This window comes from Danio aesculapii, chromosome 16 (genome assembly GCF_903798145.1).
Source record: "Danio aesculapii chromosome 16, fDanAes4.1, whole genome shotgun sequence".
Classification (NCBI taxonomy): Eukaryota; Metazoa; Chordata; class Actinopteri; order Cypriniformes; family Danionidae; genus Danio; species Danio aesculapii.
This window is the reverse complement of record NC_079450.1, coordinates 40,358,784-40,376,332: the sequence shown is the minus strand read 5'-3', so window position 1 is coordinate 40,376,332 and position 17,549 is coordinate 40,358,784. Positions and strand designations below refer to the sequence as shown.

The following is a 17,549-nucleotide window of genomic DNA, read 5'->3' as shown; positions in this document are numbered from 1 at the left end:
TATAACATTAATACAAAAAGGAGAATTCTGAAAAGAAATTACAATAAATACAATTACACGTATAATCTAAAAATACAAGTAAAATAAAAATATATAAACAATACAATAAGGATACAATACAATAAACAAAAACAATAAACAATACAATAAGGGCATATGGCAAGCAGAGCAAACTAGAGTTGTGCAGATGCAAAACGGTATATAATGCAAAAGTACAGTGCAAAACAGTAGATACGGTAGAGCAAAAAGCTTGTAAACATGATAATGATGATAAAGTGACAGTGTCTTAATAGTATACAGGGAGATAGTATGAGATAACTAGCAGTAACATGTAAGTAGTTCAAGTTAAATCTTAAAGTGTCCAGTTCATTCTTTTGTCAAGGCCTGGATTTTGATTAACAGAAGTCAATCCAATAGTTTAATGACAAATTAAATGTGTATTTCATATCTACAGCTTTAAGCAAGAATTTACAGACATTTGAGATCCAAAAGTTTTGCAGAGCAGAAACAATACAAACATATAGTTCCTGACAATACAGCAGTGTAAATCAGCATGTTGTTACAAAGGTAAAGAACTGCATATTTCTGTCATCAGTTTTAACTAGGGCTGCACAATATATCGTCTCAGCATCCATATCACAATGTGATCATTCACAGTAGTCACGTCACAGGATCTGCAATGTCAAGTTCAGCTTCAGTTTATTTATCCTTCAGGAAATCTGAGTGGATCTATAGCTGATCAGGAACCATATTGTTGAGTGATTGTGAAGTTTGACCTTAATAGGGTGAACGAGTGCTTGTTTGCTTTGTTTAAGGCCTATGACTGTAAGATTTCAAGTGCATTTAAATCATTTGTGTACAAGAAATGATAGCAATAAAAATGCATTTGCATTTAACTTTTATACAGTGAAGATCATTTGCTTATGTTTGATTATTGACTTTATTCTCAAATACAGTGAGACTCACCAAAAGAGTTAAATTAATTACATTCATTTGTGCAGATTATCTGGCCTACAAAATCATCCCAACTGATATAAAATGAGAAGTTATTTCCAAACTGAGCTATTCAATTCATCTAGTGAAATCATTAATCATATAGCAACAAATATCACAGAAAAACTCTCGCAATGTCGGATTTTCCAATATCGTGCAGCCCGAGTGTTAACGTCAGTGAATTTAATCATCTCCTTTAGCTTTAATGGTTTTTAAAAAACTCAACTTTCAAACTAAATCAAATATATATATTTAAAGAGATGTTTCTGAAGTCTAGAAACCAAAGCGATCCCACCGCTGTATCATACTCCTCCTCATCTTCATCCTCAGAGCTAATGTCATCATCCAAGTCCATTTCCCTTTCCTCTTCTTCCATCAGGCTAGGAGTTGAGTCCAGAATCCCTCTGTATGTGCACGCTACAGTCTGCTGCTGTTTCAGTCTGAGCTCCTGCAGTCTTTTCTTCAGTACACAAAGAGGCCCTTGGACCCATCCTCTGTGAATGCGTTCGGATAACCTATAAGTCCACACATAAAGAGTATTGGGATTACGGTCACACTTCACATTTGATCAGAGAGACCTTATTTACATTACAAACAAATTGTACATTTAAAGACTTTAAATAGAAGAATAATTAGATGACAGTGTTTTGGCTATTTATTAAACCAGAATAATGGCTTTTCACTTCACAACCATATGACCTGTGAATTTTAAAGAGAAGATTTACCCTTACTTCCTGCTTGTCCACACTGAAACAGTGGCGTGTGTGTGTGCGTGCGTGCGTGTATGTATGTGTGCGTGTATGCATGTACAGCTGCAGTCCAAATTATTAGCCCTCCTGTGAATTTTATTTTTCAAATATTTCCCAAATGATGGAGGTAAATTTTCAATTAAAAAAAACTTTATTGATACACATATAAAGTTATTGTGTGTGTGTGTGTGCGCGTGTGTGTGTGCGTATATATGTGTATGTGTGTGTGTGTGCGTGCGCGTACATGTGTGTGTGTGTGTGTGTGTGTGTGTGTGTGTGAGCGCGTGTGTGTGCGCGTGTGTGTCTATGTGTCTGTGTGTGTGTGCGTGTGTATGTATATGTTAGTTACATCTTAATACAACACCTGTGTTCTGTTCCCGTCAAGGTTAAATCCTGTTCTCTTCTGCTTTGTTGGACAGTTACTGTAGTTTCTGTGTCCACATGGTCACCATTAGGTTGTCGGTTGTATCTTTGGATCTCTTTAAGCAAGTGTTTCTGTTCTTGGGCAGTCTTTTGAATAATCATCTGACCCCTTTTGTTCTGATCTGTAATATGAGAAAAAAAAGCAATGATATTACAAAAGTGTTGCATGGAATTGAACAAGATGAATCAGTGTAACACCAATCTGCATCATTTACTAATACTTACATTCTACCTTTAAATGCTAGTGTTTTCTTCTGACAAATGCTCACAAAGAGTGATTCGATGGACAGCTGCAAGCCACGAGCAGCAACAGGACCGGCTGCAGCATTTCCTAAAGTAAAGTAAAAGTTAAAAAAGCACTCAAGTTCTGTTTATTGCACACAGTGCAGCAACAACAGACAAACTTCAGGACAATAAAGGACCAGACAACAAAAGACATACTAATATGCATATATGGTGTGTGAACTTATATATTGTGTCTTCTGGAGCAGAAAACTAATTAATTGCCCCATAAGCCTTACTGTGGCTGTACAATAGGTGATAGTGATAGGCAATATGTTCAGTGATTAAGTAAATGACCCTATAAACTGACAAAAGTAACACATGGTGCTCTTGCAGATACAGAAAAGGGACAGAGAAATCTTGAGGTTTGTAGCTGCTCATTGAAAAGTAGATGTGTATAAAACAACTGAGATAACTGCACCAAGAAGGACAACCAAAAACTGCCTTTTGAAGATATGGAGCGAGAAAACAGAGCCCTGATTTAGGAGTCTAATGTGCAGTTCTTTATTACTGTTATTGATTTCCTTAAATTATACAGTTTGGTTTTACTCGAGTTGCATGGCTCAATCATCCTGCTTTCACCTTTAAAAAATAAAACTTATTCCTCTGAGTCAAAATATAAAATATAAATATAAACTGAACCTGTAAATAGTGTTGATCACCACACCATAATTTAACATTAAGCTACTGCTAGTTGCATTACACATTGAACAGTCCAGTGTTTATTTATAAAACATTTTACTTACCACTAATTGCCTACTGCTTGACATCAATAGCCCACTATTTTACTGTGTCATCGCTGCAGTACAAATGGTCCTACATCAACTCTGCAGCCAAGGCATTCTTACTGTCTGCAAAACAGCAATACGAAAAGTTAATAAAATACTCATTTAAAAATTATTCCAAGATTAAAAAAAAAAAACAATTATATATATATATATACACACGCACACACACACACAGATTTATTAGCCCCCCTTTGTTTTTTTTTTGTTTTTTTAAATATTTCCCAAATGATCCAACATACATATATACTGCATCATTTGGGAAATATTTAAAAATGAAAAAAACAAAAAGAAAAAACAAAGGGGGGCTAATAATTCTGACTGTGTGTGTGTGTGTGTGTGTATATATATATATATATATATATATATATATATATATATATATATATATATATATATATATATATATATATATATATATATATATATATATATAGCTGAGGCACCCTTCATTATCTACATGGGGTACAGTAGCAATGTGATGCATTTTGGGATTTAAGTTAAAATGCAAATATTTAAAATATTTCATTGCTTCACAGTACATGGTGCAGTTAGGGAGGAACAAGCCCATGGAGAACAAACTGTTGGGAAAATAATAAGCCACATTAGGACAATTGTTTGAAACTGCTTGCCAGATATACAAAAATAAATGAATAATTTATCAAGCTTGCAACATGAAAAATATCAAACCTATATGTATTTGTCATTACAATGTAATTTATATGACCTATTTGCATTAAGACTACGAAGTACCAAGAGCACAATTATTAATTCAGGTTTATCTGATATTTGTTTTGGGACTTAGCATGTAATGAAACAGATGGGAGAAAACTAGGCATTAACTAACAGGAGTTAAATGATTACACATCTGTTTATAACGAATGAAACTTGCCTGTATCTCCTCAACAAATAAATCTGCCAACAGAAGAGCAGCTTCTAGTTTGTGCTTATTTCCTCCTAACATTGTCCTATAAAAATAAATGTATGTCAGTTAGATCTGATATCAGACTGCAACTCAAACTTGAGTTGATTATTACAATTCAAAGCAAAGCTTGGAGCACATCAGATATGTGATTTAACATTAGTCATTTTACTTCATTAATGTTAACAAGGCTACAGTTACGTCATTTAACAGAAGATTTCATTAATTACTAAAGAATCTTTTTTGGCAAACTGTATTGGTAAATTCCTCATTTTAATGTAGCAAATGTCTTTCTGCTGGGGACACTGACTTTAGACTAAATCATGCTTAATTATTGTATATAAAATTAAAATATAGCAGAAATAGCCTAATCCGGTGTTTTTCTGTCTTTTAGACAACACAAACTAATAAATAAATGAAATAAAAAAATAAATGTCATAAATTAACAACAAAAATGTCTCCAAGATATTAATTGGAAAAAGATGTATTTTTGATGAGGTTACACATTTTTCCACCCTGCTAATTGTAGCACTGTATTTATTCATTTAATTTTTAGAAAAATAATAAATAAATAATAAATTAATTTGAAACTTATTTAGTTGCTTTTTTATACCTTTTATATAATTTTATTTTAATACAATTCATTTATTATTTTAATACTTGTTTATTCATTTGTTTTACCTTAAATCAATTTTGTGTCAATTATTTTATCATATCTATTTATTGTATTATTTTATGGATTCAATTTAGTTCTTTGTTTCGTTTAAACTAACGTAAGTGATTTAAAAAAAAGGTCTAACGTGGCATTTTAAAACGCTTGATAAATTATTTAAATTTAATTTTGATTTTACGTGTTATGCTATTCTCTAAATATATATATATTCACGGATACTACTATGCATCTGCACCGATCTGCACGCAACTAGTGATGCCTGCATGAATTACATTAAGTTAAGGTGTCTAACGTTACTATTATAGCACTCAGATCGGCTTTTATGTTCTGTAACACCGATCTGACGTCAGGTATAGCTAATAACATTAAGACAACAATTTGAGAATAAAGCCCATTTGCACTTATTATTATTTGCACTTATTAGTCCACTTTAATGCTCGAAGTAACCACTTTAGCTAGAGGTTAGCTAAGACTCGGATCATTTTACTGACTCGGATCATTGAATCCCGTTCAGCAACACAAACGAATCCTTTTGCCAAAAAATATTATTAAGGTTAACGTTACATGTTTAAAGCGACTTACATCGACCAACCGACTTACGCAAGCGTTGATTACAATTTATAACGTTTATGTATGTATGTATGTATGTATGTATGTATGTATGTATGTATATATATTAGCGAATAACAACCGGAAACTTTGTGTGAGAGTCATATTAAAGTTCAAAATGCACAACTATAATTTAATTTGTAGATCTGCCGTCATCTCTGATGTTTAAAAACGTCCAATTATGTCACAACATAATAAAAACAGATACATTTTGTATCACCAATGGCAACAGGCTGTGAATGCTAGGCTACCAGCTATGCTAACCGAACGACCACTTGAATAACAACTTTGAACGCACAATCTGCCGTTTCTAACACACGACTCCATGTGACGTGATGCAGAAACATAAAATCTATCAAAATAATACGGTTAACCGCCGTGATTTCTTTACAAGAAGGAGAAAAAAAAGACTTACTTGCTGCAATATGGACCCTCATCAGGTGAACTGTGCGTTGGAACCGAGCGTCTTGTTCATGACGTCATCGCCGTAGAGTTGGTGCGTGGTATTTGTACGCATCTGTTCTCAACAGAAGCGAATGGGGAGAATTGGCGTATCATATGCACGCAAAAATGGATTTTGGCGTAAGCATTGCACGCAATGGAAAGTGTAAAGTCGTGTTATTTGTACGCAGATTGATGAGATCGGGTTGAATACTTGACTAGATATTTTTCAAGAAACTTCTATAAAGCTTGAACTGACATTTAAAGGCTTAACTAGGGTAATTAGGATAACTAGGCAGGTTAGGATAATTAGGCAAGTTATTGTATAATGATGATTTGTTCTGTAGACTATCAAGAAAATAGCTAAAATGGGCTAATAACTTTAACCTTAAAATAATTTGAAAAAAATTAAAACTGCTTTTATTCTAGCCAAAATAAAACAAAAAGACTTTCTCCAGAAGAAAAAATATTATCAGACATACTGTGAAAATTCCCTTGCTCTGTTAAACATAATTTGGGAAATATTTAAAAAAAAAAAAGCAAAAAAAATAAAAATAAAATTCAAAGGGCAGCTAATAATTCAGACTTCAACTGTATGTTTACAAAAAAAGTTTTTATTAAAGGCATCGTAAGTAATTTTTGCCTTTAGAGGACACATATTCACAACAAACAAATGTGTATTTTCTTGAGAGTTTGGAATCACAGGAGTACTGCAGCTCCTTAAAAGCATCCTTGGTGTTTCACTTTTTTCTATAAAATTAAACCAGAATTCAAGGGTGTATCGCAGCAATAGCATGGCAACACAGACACGTCTATTTTACTATTAAATGCTTATTGTTCTAGATTTTAGAATTCTTTTAGAACATTTGTAATAACGTCAGCAAAATATATATCACTAGATGTTCTAGTAGTTTTTGGATAGTTTAATGAAAGAAAATCCTTTAAATAACATATCAATCTAAATTTACCTCCAATTAAGTGATTGAAAACATTAGATTAAGTAAGTTAATTTAAAGGGCACCTATATTACCTCTTTTACAAGTTGTAAGATAGGACTTTGGTGTCTCCAGAATGTGTCTGCAAAGTTTCAGCTCAAAATACCCATCAGATCATTTATTATATAATGTAGAATCATCTCATTTTGGTGTGTGAGTAGAGTGTAGCTGTTTTTGTAGCCTCTGTGCCTTTAAATCCAAATGAGCTGCTTCTCCCCGCCCACCGCTCCAATGTGCTTGTCTGCATCCCATGCAAAGCCTTACCACTGCACACGACATTCAGATAATTTTCTTTTTAAGCTGATTCTCGCAATAGTGTCCGAAATAAAGAATACAAAAGCAAGAGCCTTTATTCTCTGTGTGTTCACCATGGTTAAATGAATGAATGAATACTACTGCAAACAATTTTGGAGGGAATGTGAAGACAACATTAACAAATAATTTTTTTTTTTATTACTCATTTATGAATAGAAATGTTTTCTTTTATAATACTTTTTTCTGATTCAAAAAATAACGAATAAACTACTATTCTCATCTAACACGCATGGACCTGCTTGGACAACGCTGGAATACATCACATTCGGTAAGCCAGTCGCATACGGTCTAGTCGCAGACGTTCAAATATTTTAATGGATCCGCAGCTCAATTCGGATCCGAATTTTCCGCATACTGAAATGATCGGAACTTCACGCAGCTCCCGGACTACTCTCCATTGGAATTGAATGACTTCCGATCTGTTGTCTGTCGTGTGCATAGGAAAGGCGGCATCAGTGATAAAGACAAACACGGATGAAGCTGAAATACAGCTCATTAGTAAAAATATCAAGTAAGTTTATTTGATGTATTTGTGGTAGAGTTTATATAAGCCTATCTGAAATGATGAGTCACTCACAAATGCCGTTTGCAGTACGCACACACACATATGCGCATTTACTTGCACCATGCGGCTTAGAATTGCATATTGATTTGTCTTTATAACAAACATGCTCTGTTCTAAAAAAAATGTTAACTAAAAATTGATTATTGAGGTGCAGCTGATCACAGAGAGTTGTAACATGTTTTAATCCCAGTTTCTTTGCAAAAAATGTTCTATAGACATGTGTGTAAATGTTATTATGGAGTCACGGCACTTGTCAATCAATTGGGTGGACGGAGAAAACCGCACTTCTACATAATGTTGCGGTGGGCCTCAAAATCACTGGGATTTGGGTCATATTTAACTGTCAGTACATTTTTAAAAAGAGACTGTGTTTATACCACTCCAATATGACTGTGGCAAACTATACCCACACACAGTTCTGTCCAAACAGCTTACAAAAGTTGATTTTCATCATAGGTGCCCTTTAAAGAATATTACTTCCGTAAACAGCTATTGTTTTTGTGCATTAAAGGGAAAGTATACTAAAGTGTAGTAAAATGTACACTCTTTTTATCAAGAGTGATTGTAAATGTACCTGTAATATCTTTATCCGTGTCAACTTTCATTCACACACATACATAAAACTTATTTAATACAGTCTCCCCTAAACCCTGACCATGTTCTGCAGATGTGTTCCACACAAATAATGACATAATCCATCTGTGAGTGGTCATTTTCTTTTACAATGTTAGCTCATATAAACGGCATCATTACCAAATTGAGCACTAAAGCCAGAAGGGCACCTGCTCTCCACTTTGCACCCACTGCACTTTTTTTTTTTTTCAGCTTGACTCATCAAACTTCTTTTTCAGTTGCCCGTTTTAATTATTAGCGTTTTAGCATCACTACTAGAATTTAATGCGCTTCAGATTAATTGTTCTGTGGCATTTACTTATGAAACCTATATTTTTCCAACAAACTGTAATAAAGGATATGCAGCTGTCCGAAGCGGAGCAGGGGAAAGAGTGCACATCCATTAACCAAATCATTTATTAGCCTATAAAATCAAATGGTAATATTTAGCAAAACGACCCTCGATGACGGCCAGCACGGTAGCTCTTTCATCATCAGATAAATTTTGCTGAAAGGGGAAAAGTTGGCAAGATGGCTCCACTTTCTACAGGATGTTTGCAAAACTCACAATGGAAAATTGGTTTTGTTGTAAAAATTACTAAAATATCTTACATTTAATCCAATGTTTTACTGTGCAATGCTTTGTAAGGTTTACTAGCAATTTACTAGCGAATCTAAATATTTTTAGCCTTCCAAAATACGATCCAGAAATCTCTCAAAGGATGTTAGATATAAATAAAAACAACCAATTTATGATTTAATCACCCTTTTGGGTTTGAAGCTTGAAATCAGACAGCAGGACACAACACGCCTGATCTCTGATTAGACAGCTGGGGAAACTTCCAGCAAAATCTCTGCTGTCCACGAACACAGATTTCCGTCCCCCATGATGGACTGCTCCCTGCGGCACACACACCTCCCATTTAATGTAAAACCGCCTATGACTAATTATGGTAATTCATTACATCTCCAATTAGGTTGTGGGATTTATGGCAAACTGGCCCCATAAAGAGCAGGATTTATGGAGCCTTTGAATGTCACCCAGAGGACAGAGGGTTGGCTTCATATCATTCTACTCTGAGCCTCCAGCTCACTATATCATCAGCAAAGGAGACAAAGACGCTCCACCCTGCTTTGTTCAACCACAAATGCTACCCATCACTGAGGTGAAAAATCAAGGCCTATACCTAAATAACAGAAATGTGGGTCACACTGTGTATTAGGTGTTTTTGACTACTGTACATCACAATAAAGTAATTGTGTTCATTGTGTGGTCACATGCTGCATTGCAAAATGCCATTGTTGCTATTTTGGTCGGATATGGGACAGGTTTAGTTTGAGTAGGTGTAAGGGGTAGGTGAAGGTCAGTGTAATTACATCTGTATTTACAGAAATTAATCACAGCTGTTAATATGGGTGCACACAGAAGTTAAGGCAGCAAGTGTAATGGAGGAAGAATGAGGCGTAATGAGAAACTGAAGACATTTCAAGATGATTTTAGCCAAAATGGCTGAAAATCATGGACACAATCACTTCTAATGTGATTTACTGGTTTGCTGCTTTTGACAAATTATGAATCTGTTACCAATTGATGTGGGGTGGTGAGTGAAATGACAATGGCTTACATAAAGTAAGTGAATATGTCAAAGCTTTGTGGAGATAAATACTAGATTGGCATTTTCTCTCTAGCTGATATTAAATCTATTTATCAGCCTAAATTAATCAAATTTGGTGATATTGGATAAACAGAGTTATAATTCTAACCAATTTTCAAAGACAATGTACATATCTTATGGTTATATCCGATTAATGGAAATTGATTCGCAATTGCAATTTGAAACGTTGTGATTAGCTAATCGCAAGAGGGTGCGATATGAAATGTATTATATAATTTCCTCCACCCAGAGCAAATGCATGACTGCCGTCTGTGTATGACAGTCTTACTAGCCAATTGAATGAGCACACTTTTGTTCTGCCCAATCAGAATAGCGCAACCAACTTATGCGGAATGCCCACAGTAAAAAAACCAAACAAACAAGAAAGCGAATGTGGGATGAACAAAAACAGGTCATTTGTAAGAGCTGTCGCAGAATCGATGGATTTGCTCTTCAGTGTTTGGACTCTCAGCAGTGGAGTGAATATTAAACCAAACTGAACTAAAGTAAACTGAACTGACACTGTCTCAATTCAATATAATCTTATGTGAAGCTGCATTGATACAATCTACATTGTAAAAGCTCTATAAAAATAAAGATGAATTGAATTGAATTGTTGCCACGGCATGAGGAAATACAACAATCAGCTCCGAAAAAAGCACCATAGGCAGCTATATGAGTAATGTCTTGCTAAAGAGTAAACTAAAAGTATTGCTAGTGACGGTTAATCTAGTAGCTCACAACAGCAAAGTACATTTTCAGAGTTGTTTGCAGCAGTTACACCTTATGAAAAAACATCATGAAGCTAAACGCTATAAATCACTACTGTTTGCTCTGGAGAAAAATGAGTGTTTAATTTCTGAATATTTATAAACAAAATTGAATAAAAGTTGGAGTTAGTTAATATCTTTTCAGTTATTTTTTTAACTAACACTCACTGCATTTTAGCAGTAAGAAGCTACGATACAAAATATTGAGCTGAAACTAAACTACAAAATTAAATCACAAATCAAATGGAAATCGCAATATCTGTAAAAAATAAATAAAATAAAAATTGCAACTAGATATTTTCCCCAAATCTCACAGCCCTAATTCGAATCAACATTTCAGCAATGATCTAATGAATCCATGCACATGACAGTTAATGATTTCATTCATAAGCCATTTGAATGTTTGTAATATTAAATTCAAATTCTGACAATGCTACATTAAATTTTTGAAGACCTTGAGGTATGGTGCTGAAGAAACACATTGGTTGATTGATTGAGTGATTGACTTATTGATTATATGGAAAGGTGATAAAAAATTGAAATGCCCAATATGGGAAAATTCTATGTTTAAATCGGTACGCTGTGCTGAATACAAAAACAGACCATTCTTGTTATTTTTGGTCAAACTATTCAGACAAGCAAAAATACAAGTTGAAACTGTGCTGAAACTGTACATAGTTTGGGCTTAGCATGCTAAAAGCACTGCAGAGATCTAGCCTCACCTTCACTGCTTTGAGCTCTAATCAAATTCATTCATTTTCCAGTGGAATGAACCGCCAACTATTCCGACATATGTTTTATGCAGCAAATGCCTTTCCAGCTGCAACCCAGCACTCGTACACTCTCACATTCACATACAAAAAGGATAATCAATGTTCTAAAAAGGTTTCATTAGCTGGGAATGAGACACTATAATAAGGGTGCTTCAAATTAATTGTAATTCAATTTCTTTGGTCCGGACCAGGCGCAAACATTATACATTGTAGCATTTTGAGCTATTTTGGTTTCCTCTTACACAACACTGTCTGCTCTGATCTAAACCAGAAGAAACAAACCAAAATACAGCCATGTGACATCATCTACATCACATTCATTGGTTAGATGTGTCTTTGAACTATTTTTCTAAACTGTATTTAGAATTAAAATGTGGGAAAAAATATCCATCACTTTATTTTGATGGTCCCTTTACTGCATTTTTTAAATTTAAATTACATTGAATTTACATGCCAACTAATTCTCATTAGATTATAAGTAGACTGTTAGGTTGGGGTTAGGGTTAGTTGACACGTATTTTCAAAGTTTCTTAAAGTCTGTTAAATGTCTGTTAAAGGAGCAGTATCAGCAGGTAGTAAGCAGACAGTCTACTAATACTCAATTGAGAAGTGGTCAACAAAATGTGCAATAGGGACCATCAAAATAAAGTCTTACTAAATAATTTGACTAGGTATTAATATTTGTATAGACTAAAAGGTATTGACTAATATAGTCTAGGTAGCTCCGCACTTCTGTAAATCTCCAGGTTTGTTCATGACCTGCTACGGAGCTAAACAGCTAAACAGTCAGCCAACTTGTCCTCATCACATAACGGCAGCTGGTTTAGTCCAAAAATGTGCAGTATTTTTGTAGTTTGAGGGCAGATCATGTTCTTGCCATTAACGAACAATTAGTTTTCATTTGAAAGCCACCTCTTCAAGCTGCTATCAGCACACTTTTTTGTTCGCTTTAGGTAAATACCCGAGAGCATATGGTGCATTCTCACCTAGATTCATTCAACTCAACTAAATGAGGCAGGTGTGAAAGTGCTTCAAATTATATTGAAATAAGAAATTCTAGTATTGTGACAATTGATCAGTAGTGAGCATCTCATTTGGACCACCTTATATAATCAACAGTTCAATATTTGCAGTGGGCTATCCACATACGGCCCTGCCATCTGCACGTCCAGCTTTGGTTTTTCCTACTATCATCTGTGAGCACACAAGCACAACAGGCTTGTAAACAGCGACAGCCAGGCAGTCCTAAAACGTAAGGAGCCTTTGTGCCCTTGGCTGGGCCCTGTTTCACCTCGGAGCAGAGTGGTGTTCACTGCAGCAGAGCTGCAGGAAGGCTGATTTGTTCCCTAGCTGGAGCTGACAGGAGCTGGTGATGTTGTTATGAGGCAGCTCCAGCTTCTGTGTTTCAATCAGGCACACAGCGGACGGCCCATCTGCTGCTGCAAACCTCCCAGCCGCTACAAAACAGGACCTGAATGGAAACGACTGTCCTAGTACACAAGCTATGGGTAAATATTCAACATTAATCTAGTTTATGGTGTTACGCTGGAGAGTTTTTCAGTTTTACCTTGTTGACAGGAATAAAAGAGAGTTCACGTCAAAAATAAAATATACGTATATATATATATATATATATATATATATATATATATATTATATATATATATATATAATATATATATATATATATATATATATACATATATATATATATACATATATATATATATATAATATATATTATATATATATATATATATACATATATATACATATACATATATATATATATATATATATATATACATATATATATATACATATATATACATATACATATATATATAATATATATTATATACATATATATATATATACATACATATATATATATATATATATATAATATATATATATATCTATATATATATATATATATATATATATATATATATATATACACATATATACGTATATATGTATTGTCTTTTTTGAGTTTTGTCATGAATCTTTGTTTAACCATTAAAAATGTTCTTTCATAACGTGTACTAATTTTATTATCTAATTCTGTCAGGTCAGTTTTATTTGTTTTTATATTAGCATTATTTTTATATTAGTTTTAGTACACAAAAAGAGTTTTCTCCAGCTCAGTTTATTTATTTGTAATTAAACCAATTTTGTCAAGCTATTGTTAAGTTGTTTCTACTGTAAAAAATCCATCTATTTCAAATTAAATGCTTAAGTTCAGTTGCTGCCTTATATGATCAAATTTAAAATGAGCTCATTTAGGTAAAATTTTAAATGGTTAAATTATTTTGTTCAATTTAATAATGAAAAAAACTTTTTTTCTTGAATCATTATTATTTTATGCTGTTATTAACTTTTGCCGTCACGGCACAGTGAGTAGCATGATCGCCTCACAGCAAGTTCTGGCATTTCTGTGTGAAGTTTGCATGTTCTCCCTGTGTTCGCGTGGGTTTCAAGTCCAAAGACATGTGGTATAGGTGAATGGGTTGGCTAATTTGTCCGTAGTGTATGTGTGTGAATGAGTGGTATGGATGTTTACCAGTGAAAGGTTGAGGCTGAAAGGGCATCAGCTGCGTAGAACATGTGCTGGATAAGTTGGTGGTTCATTCCACTCTTACAACCCTAAAATAATAAAGGGACTACATCGAAAAGAATATGAATGAATGTATTGACATTATTTAAATTAACCTCATTAACAAATCCACCCAAGTGGACAAAATCACACAAGTCTGAAATGACATGAGGAAAGGCATTTTTTGAAAGTAAACCATACATTCTGCTCCTTTGTAAGATCACACCCTGGTCTCTGTATATCTCTATGGAGGAGACTAATGGCGTTCCTCCTCTGGGCTCAGGATCTAGTAGGAAATGTCTAATGAATACTAATGAATCCCCACCTCCCTCGACAGGTGTCTTCCCTCCACCCGTCCTGACAGAGAGGTGTGAGTCGCTGACGTGTGATGCGAATTTAACACACACGAGGCTCAGTGGAAACATCCTCTCCACCCTGAGCTCCTTCATTAGTGCTGATTCCTTAACAGACTCGACGAGTTCAATCAGGAAAGTCACCCTGTTCCAGATTTACCCTTCTAGTAAATTATCAGGAACACAGCTGAACAGTGAAGGAATAGTAGAGGCCTGATAAAGCATACTGACATATAATATAATATAATATAATATAATATAATATAATATAATATAATATAATATACTAAATAATATAATATAATATAATATAATATTATCCTTCTGCTTAGTCCCTTGATTAATCTGGAGTCGTCACAGCGGAATGAACCGCCAACCTTGCCCATCCAGCTGTGTCACATATTACACTATGGACAATTTAGCTTATTCAGTTCACATATACCACATGTCTTCAGACTGCGGGGGAAACCAGAGCACCCAGAGAAAACCCACAGCAACACGAGGAGAACATGCAAACTCCACACGGTTGACATACATACATATATATATATATATATATACATATATACACTGTATTAGGGATGTTCCAATCAGAATTTTTGCAGCCGATACAGAGTACTGATACCTTGATATGGTGATCGATTCTGATGCTTCAAGCTTATAATGCATTAGCTAATTCTCCTAGTATGATACTTAAGTGGAGATCCTCCTTACCTATAAAGAATAAATAAAGGACAAGTGCATATAATCCCTTAAGCAGGTCCTCTTTTAACAATTTGGGTGTGAACATGTCATGGCCAGAAGCTGCTTACAGAATATAATAGATAGCACAGAAAAAAAATAAGGTAATTTACTAACAATGCAATTTGGAAACTTTGTATATGATGAAAGAAGAATTCAACATGTCTCAATCAAGAAAAAGTTTGGAGCACACATTTAATGCCTAAGAAGTTAAAATGCACACCTATAAATCCCTTAACTTACTAAAAGGAAATAGGCTTATAAAATACTGTTTTACTACAATAAGTAAATTACAAGAAGTTTATATTATTAAATAATGTTAAACACATAGAATTTTAAAAGGATTTTTAATTCATCTAATTTTCAGCCAGGTTTTAGTGAACTTCATTTTGAATATTATCAAAAACACAAAATTATTTGTTTATGTAAAAAGGCCTAAATACATACAGTAGCTGCTGGTATATATAACCCAGGTGTGCACATGCATCTTCCTCCACTTGTAAACGCATAAACACCTGCGACTGGTTCATGAGATCGGCTAGATTAGCAAGTACAGATCGAGTCATTAAATGTGATTATCAGCAGATACCGATCTTCGGTCGATCGAGTGGAACATCCCTATATATATATTTATTTTATTTTTAGTTTTTTTATTTTTAAAAACATTTTAAGGTCAAAATTATTAGCCCCCTAAAGCTGTATTTTTTTTCTATAATCTACAGAACAACCATCGTTATACAATAACTTGCCTAATTACCCTAACCTGCATAGTTACCCTAATTAATGTTGTTAAGCCTTTAAATGTCTGACTTTTCAAGTGTCTTGAAAAATATCTAGTAAAACATTATTTACTGTCATCATGGCAAAGATAAAATAAATCAGTTATTAGAAATGAGTTATTAAAACTATTATGTTTAGAAATGTGTTGAAAAAAAATCTCTCTGTTATACTAAAATTGTAATAAACAGAAAAAATAAACAGGGGACTAATACATTCTGACTTCAACTGTAGTATGGTAACACTTTATATTGATGGTCCATTTGAGTATTAGTAGATTGGTCTGCTTAATACTTACACAAACCCTAACCTCAAACCTAACAGTCTACTTATAATCTAATGAGAATTAGTTGGAATGTAGATGCGATGTAACTTAAATTCAACAAATGGACCTTTCAGACAAATGTTTTTCTGACATAATATTTTCTGACATAATTCTGCTGACATAATAAATGCAAATTCTAGATTAATACCACATTGGTTTATTTAATAAGAATTAAATACACATTTAAAAAATCCATTATAAACAATAATTGTAATATAACACATGTTAGTTCATTAATATTAATTCCTATTATGTCTTATTTTCCGTTTCATTTATTTGTTTATTTGTATTGTTCATTTGAAAATGTATGACAAACAGGTGTTTTTACATTTACAGTAAAAATGAAAATCTCAGCTGAGTGAGGTCATATTACTAAAATTTTTCTTTTATTTAAATTTATGGCAAATTAAATGAATTCTTTATTAATGCAGCAGTTTTTAGTTAATTTAATTGTTTTATGGCTTTATTTAAATAAGAAATAGATAAAAAAATATCTGCTATGAATATAATGTAATATATAGCTGAATATAAGTAATATTACATTTATTTCTATCTTCAGTCATTAAATTTACTATTCGTTCTGCAAAGTTTGTGTAAAATAAACCTCAGTAACACCTAAGCCAACCAGCAGACTTAATGACAAAAAGTATAAGACATTTTTAAATAAACGTGTAGAGTAAATTTTAATTACTTCAGTTTACTTTATGATTATTTAAATGAATTTAATTTGAATAGATTTTTAGTGTTTACATGACTGAGATTTAGAATATAAGATAAAGAATATTTAACCCTAATAAAATAATTCATGATGTAATATTAAATCGCCTTATAATGTTAGTTTGTAAACATGACACAAATTCATTTCTCCGTAATATCTTTTAGTACAGATGTCTGTACTACAGAAAGTTATGATTTAGAGGCCTATAGCTATTGAACATGGCATCATTTAAAATCGCCCTGTATAGGCCTATTCCCCCTACTTTAACAACAGTCTAAGTCTAATTGTAATCAACTGGTAAGGTATATAATACAGTATTATATAATGATCAAATTAAAATGTCTTTAGTATTATTGTGTAACGCTTGACTGAGCAAGTTAATATGCTAATAGTAGATAACGCTTGGTTCCTCTTGGCAGAGAAGGAACATCTGACATTGTTTTAATTAAGTTTCTCACTTCAGCGCCCAGATAT

The 17,549-nt window shown here is 33.4% G+C and overlaps 1 long non-coding RNA gene across 1 annotated transcript; it reads right to left on the bottom strand.

The window, feature by feature from the left end:
• Positions 1-1,207: 1,207 nt before the first annotated feature.
• Positions 1,208-5,936, bottom strand: LOC130243889 (uncharacterized). Its single transcript, XR_008839173.1, has 5 exons — positions 5,852-5,936; positions 3,194-3,298; positions 2,391-2,496; positions 2,107-2,287; positions 1,208-1,508 (listed from the first exon to the last, which is right to left on the bottom strand). It is a non-coding gene; the product is annotated as an uncharacterized LOC130243889 (long non-coding RNA).
• Between the last annotated feature and the right edge of the window lie 11,613 nt (positions 5,937-17,549).